Genomic DNA, 6,155 nt, shown 5'->3' with positions numbered 1-6,155 from the left:
GCAGCGGTTAGGATGATTTCTCAGTGCCTGTCCCAGCTTTGGAACATTGACTGGGGTTGATGGCTTTATTTCTTTTTGTCCTTTTTCATTAAGCGGGTTCGTCTTGGGCACACAGATTTTGGGTGGCCGTCCCCGCAGTAATTACAAGCATGAACATATTTACAATTATAGAATTTGCAAACATTTTCATTAAAATTATAACACAAGGGAGTAGCCTTAGAGTCAACAGTTTGAAAACCAGACTTAGATGGAGGAGACGCAGATTTGGGGCATAGATTGAGGGTGTGAGAATGAGAGCCACAGATCGAGCAGGAAAGAGCTTGATGACCAGTGAAATGTCTGCTTATGAGGGTTAAGTCAACTACAGACCAGTCCAATCTTTGATTAAAACGTTGAATGAACATTGCAGCTTTTGCAGAGAATGATTTGTGATATTCATAGAAGAGAGTTCCTCCATAGGTCAATGCCAAGTCAGAAATGATCGCTAAATAAGTGTCAAGCTCGGTGGGGGTCGCTATCTTTAAGCATAACAGACACATCGCCGCAATCAACAACACGCTTCTCACTCATTTCGGAGCACAATAATATTTTGACAAGGTTGACATCATTACCTGCGATGATTTGGCTTCTCAACTGATGAGAAATTGCAGCAGCCGGCAGAAAGAATGGAGAGCCTGTAGTCACGGGAACTGCACTTCCCATAGTTCTTCGTGGTATAGTCACTGAATTGATGACGTCATCATTCTGCTGCGGACTAAACACGGGCAGCCGCGCCGTGGTCGATGCGGAGTTATCAGAAGACGGACCAGAAATAGAAAAATTTGTCGAGGCGTTAGATGTTGAACCGGACTCAAGACCTTGAATTCTGGAATTCATGTTGGAGAGCGAAGACTGAATGCTGGACAAAGCTGACAACACTGGGTCGTTGTTTTGGACTGAAGAAGAGTAGATTGCTCAGGTTGAGACGTCGGATCCGCCTGCCCGCTTGGGTGCAACATCAGCCGAAGTGGAAGCCGGTTCGAGATTCTTTCTCTTCTGCGTCTGTTTCTTGCCGGAGAATGGAGGAGGAGGAGGAATATCACTGCATGAAAAGAGGTGTATCCGTACTAAGAAACTCCTGTAAACACCACTGATTTTCGGGAGTATCTACTAGTTCCACTGAGGGTAAACTACTAATTCCACCAAGTTAGGAAACTCCCGTAATGATACCAATTCGGATGTATCTTGCTGAGGGGATATCCCCATGGAATATGCAGCCATTTGTTGCCATGGCAAGTAATCCCATTGAAGATTTTGGCAGGGGCCACTTTCACACCTACAGAGGTACTGGAATTTCACACCTTTGCACAATTCTAGTGTCCCCATTGGTGTTTAATCTCAACACTGATTGGTTGCTTTTAAAACCCCCTCCCAAGACTCTGACAACTATTGGGACACAACTTTGAAACTTTCCAGTTGAGATGATTTGATTGGTTACACTTTGTTTTAAGCCCAACCCAAGCCCTCATAGCTTAGTGACTTGATTGGTTATTTGCCTGCTATGCAGATATACTACAACCCCCCCCACACACACTATATACTACTATACATCCCCAAAACCCTTAAAAAAATAAAAACTTGAATTGAGCTTCAAACGTTTATTTAAAAAAAAAACTGAACAATCCACAATTGTCACAATCACAAAATAATATAATACACAAATATTAAAAGTTGCATACATAAACAATACAATTTAAACTCATAAATATACAGACAGAGAAAGCAATATTAGAGTAAAATAAAACAAAATAAAAGCAACAATGAAAACTACATTCAAAGCAGTACAATGTAATGTAGCAGTGGCGGCTCGTGACTCCTCATCCGAGGGTTGCAAATTCAAAATAAGTGTTCGGAGTGTCATGTGTGTTGCTTGTGTTTTTAAAATATGTGTTTGTTGCTTCATGTAAACCACGTGCATCACATGTTTAGTCAAAACACGTGATACACATACACGCAGAACACATATTTTGAAATTGAGAACCACATAAATGACGGGCTATATACATGTTGTGACAAACTTCGCATCGAGTGCTCACAAAAAAAAAAGAAGTCACCAGCTGCCACTGTAATGTAGTAAATATCTAAATAAAATGAACAACAACTATATTGATCTTGCTCTTAAGAAATCAGTCCTACACTGCAAAAAATGACTTTCTTACATAGTATTTTTGTCTTCTTTTCAGTACAAATATTATTTAAATTAAAATGCTTGTTCTTGAGGAACAAAATGACCCAAGAAAATAAGTCTAGTTTTAGACAAAATAAATAAATAAATAAAATACACACACATACATTAAGTGAAATTGTGCTTAAAACAAGCAAAAATATCTTCCAATAGTGTGAGAAAAAAAATCTTAAGTTTTCTTTTATCTTAAAAACTTAATTAAAACACAATTTTCTCACCCCAATGTTAGATATTTTTGCTTGTTTAGGCACAAATTATCTTAAATTGTATATTTTTGTCTAAAAACTAGACATATTTTCTAAGGTAATTTTGCTCGTCAAGAAAATACATCTTGATTTAAGAATTTTTAGTTTTTCTACTGAAAACAAGATAAAAAGTGTTAGAAAGTGATTTTTTGCAGTGTATAATTAATTACAGAGCTCTGTCTTGGAATTATTCAAACATTTCTCACTGTAATTTCTCACATTTAAGAAAACCGGTTGCATTAAACCATTCAAGTTTTAAAACACATAGATTTGAGTACTGTGAACTTAAATATAAGTGCTTAACTGCATGTGACTCAATTTGTTTAAGTTCACGCTACCTAAATATAAGTGCATAATTGCACAAGACTTAAGTTCAAAGTACTCAAATGTATGTTTTTTAAAACTTAATGGTTTAAGGCAACCGATTTCCTTAAATGGTTTGAGTTAAGTTAACTGCTAAAAGCATATACTTGTCAGCAAAGGTAACGTTGATGCACCCTCATCTGGACAGACATCTCTTTGGACCCCTTTGGAAATATAAAAGTACATAAGTATTTGGCATAATACTTATACACATATACAGTTACACACACACGACAAATCAAATGACATAAAGTTGTACATTTTAGAAAGTTTACATTAAACTGTACAAAGATACAACAATATATGATCAAAGAACTTCATAATGTCTTCATAACTTCTTACTTGATTTTGTGTGTTGATGTCCTCAGAGTCTCTGTGACGTTCTGCAGCTTCATTACAGTAGGCTACTTCAATATAGTTGTCTATCAAACACAGAATAAAAATAGAATCACATACATCATAACACCTCTATTTACTATTTAACCTCTTTGATTTAATAATTTCATTATTAAACTTACATCATTTTGGCCAGATTGCAGTGACATCAATTTCTACAGTGTCTGGATCAGTCTGATGTTTTAGCTTCCACTGTTACTTCATTATATTTCTCTGTCAAACACAGAATTAAAAATTAAAATCACATTCATCATAACACATCTGTTTACTATTTAACCTGTTTGATTTTTAAAATTGAATGAATACACTTACATCATGTTTACCCAGAAACCTCTTCAGCGTCCACAAAGTTGACCACAGTGTACATGACCTCTGTAAACACAAACATGGATAGACTTCATATTTAAAAAGATGAAGAACAGCAAACACATTATGTTAAAATATATTATGACTCCAAGCTTCTTTACAATTAGCATCTAGGTTCTCTCAAAGTGAAGCTGGCTTTGTTACAAATCAAAAAGCTATTAAAACCGTCTTGAAAAATAAGCAGCATCTACCAGCACTAAAGCAATGAGCTTTTAAACAACAAAAGATCGTCTGTATCATTTAAAATAGCAGAGAGACACTTGCTAGCTGCTAACATTTCCAACACACAAGTTACTGTTGATATGTTTGTTTTAAGCAAAGAACGTCTCATCTTGGCTTCCTTAAAGTTTTGTTTTTAAAAATGTAAACATCGAATTGATTCTTTTAACAGCCCGGTTTGAATGTTACTTCGCGTATTTTTAACCTCATGTTTACCGCTGTGTACCATGTATACCCTTAATGTTTTACTGTTTGTGCTTTAAATTCAAACAGTTCTAGTATAAAGACAAAAACAAATCATAGTAAATAACATAATATGAACAAATAGGCATCCGATCAGCGCGATGCAGACAAACTAATTAAATCAAACTTACCTTACTGTTGATGTGCAAGCAAACAAAGACACCGTCCAGGCTGTAACGGTTCGCGATTTTGAATTTTCCCGTCAAGCCCATAGAGGGGTTGCAAGTTTACAAACATTGCAGGGTGCGCGCGCATCCAGGGGGCAGAAAGCCCGATTGGTGAGCTGATCTGCTACTGCAACAACCTTAATTATTGAAGCGTTCTTTATTGTTTGTATATAAATAAGACTTGATTTTAGTTGGATCTGTTTTTCTGTCTTTATTTTTGCAGTTTTACTGTGATACATGTATGAATTATAATTTTATAATTATAATGCTAGTAACGTAATAGTCGCATCTACTGGTATGTTAACATCAGGCACCCAGCACTGACTCTGTTGGTACTATTTTCCACGCAACAATTCCTTGCCATTTTGACTTACAGACACCGCTACTACCATACAACACAATGCACTTCTCTTCTTTCTGCCCCTCGGTTGCGCGCGCAACCAGTTAGTGACGTCGCCGTGCAACCCGTCTATAGGTGAAGCGATCGCACCTGAAGGGGCAGATGAGTGGGTGCAGGTGCATTCTGGGAAATGTAGTCCTTTTCTTTGGCGTTGTCACTGCTGTAGCATATGCTGCTGTAGATGTAAACTACGAGTTCCAAGATCCATTGGATGCACTACAATCATTCCAGCCCAAGTTTGATTGATCCTCTGCTCGCACTTTATTATATACTTTTATATAATCCGCGTTTTCACACTATGCATTGTTCTTTATACTTGGTCATTAATAAAAAATAAAAAATATTTCTATAAAGTTTAAAACATTGACAAAACATGTTTAGTGGACAAACATGTTAACAGTTATTTTGAATGATGCTCAGATTTTCTTAAATATAAAATCTTTGTGAATCAGCACTTACTTGATGAAATACAAAACTCTTTAAACATGCCTCAGGAATTATCTTTGGGTTTAGTTGATTAACTGCTAATCATTGGAAACATTGAACGTATACCTAAATGAATTCTTACTTAAATATAAGTAAACTAATGCTGAGTTAAGACATGTAACTTACTGAACTTACATAATTACAACATGAACTCAAATTAATTTATTGTAAATGAATGTATTAACTAACAATGAAAAACATGTCATGTTAATGATGACTCTTCATTAGTTTATGATAGTATATGCCTTAACTCAGCTTTAGTTCATGTTAAAGTAAAAATACATGTATGTCTATTATCACTGTGATATATGGACCCTTATTATATTATAAAGTCCCCATCTCTTTTATTTAAATTGATTGATTGAAGACAAACATGATCATATGTGGTCTGACTTTGTACAAGCACGCATTATCATATGCTAACAGTTACCTCCTCAGATAGACTACACATGATTGGTGCCCGAACATTTTCCTTACAAGGGCCAAACCTGACTGAGGGCCGTGGGCCAAAAGTAAATGGTGTAGTGTTATATTAAAATTAAAGTTGCTCTGATAACCCCTAATTTATAATTTTCTAATATTTTAAAAATAAATAAGCAAACATTACTCTGTTTATGCATAACTAATGCAGTTTTATTTTCCAAGGCTTTTTGTAAAAAAAGAAATCATTTTGCCAATCAATTTTAAATATCCTTTTCTCTGTGTGCCCCTGCCAAAACCTCTTCATTTTTAGCCTGTAGTACCCGAGTTCATTTAGTTTCGTGATGCATTTTATACACCTTCAAGTATGCATGAAACATAAAAAAAATCACTTTAATCCCTTGCATTTAATATTAATTTACATTTTTGTAATGTAAAAATACAACAAAAAATGATACATTTTAGAAAATGTTTAATTAAAAATATGATCATCTGCGTCAATAACTTTTATTCTTTTTCCTTATCTCACGTGGCATGATGGGCCAAATTAAAGATCTATTGTGGGCCAACTTTGGGCACCTCTGGATTAGAAGTACAGTAGCTGACAGGTATCTGCAGATATGTTT

The 6,155-nt window shown here is 35.4% G+C and overlaps 1 long non-coding RNA gene across 1 annotated transcript; it reads right to left on the bottom strand.

The window, feature by feature from the left end:
* Positions 1-1,622: 1,622 nt before the first annotated feature.
* LOC129442610 (uncharacterized) lies at positions 1,623-4,270 on the bottom strand. The gene is made up of 5 exons (XR_012368406.1): positions 4,188-4,270; positions 3,541-3,600; positions 3,351-3,441; positions 3,175-3,254; positions 1,623-2,996 (listed from the first exon to the last, which is right to left on the bottom strand). It is a non-coding gene; the product is annotated as an uncharacterized lncRNA (long non-coding RNA).
* Between the last annotated feature and the right edge of the window lie 1,885 nt (positions 4,271-6,155).

This window comes from Misgurnus anguillicaudatus, unplaced genomic scaffold (assembly GCF_027580225.2).
Source record: "Misgurnus anguillicaudatus unplaced genomic scaffold, ASM2758022v2 HiC_scaffold_29, whole genome shotgun sequence".
Classification (NCBI taxonomy): Eukaryota; Metazoa; Chordata; class Actinopteri; order Cypriniformes; family Cobitidae; genus Misgurnus; species Misgurnus anguillicaudatus.
The sequence above is the reverse complement of the archived record's forward strand: the minus strand, read 5'-3'. Positions and strand labels throughout refer to the sequence as shown.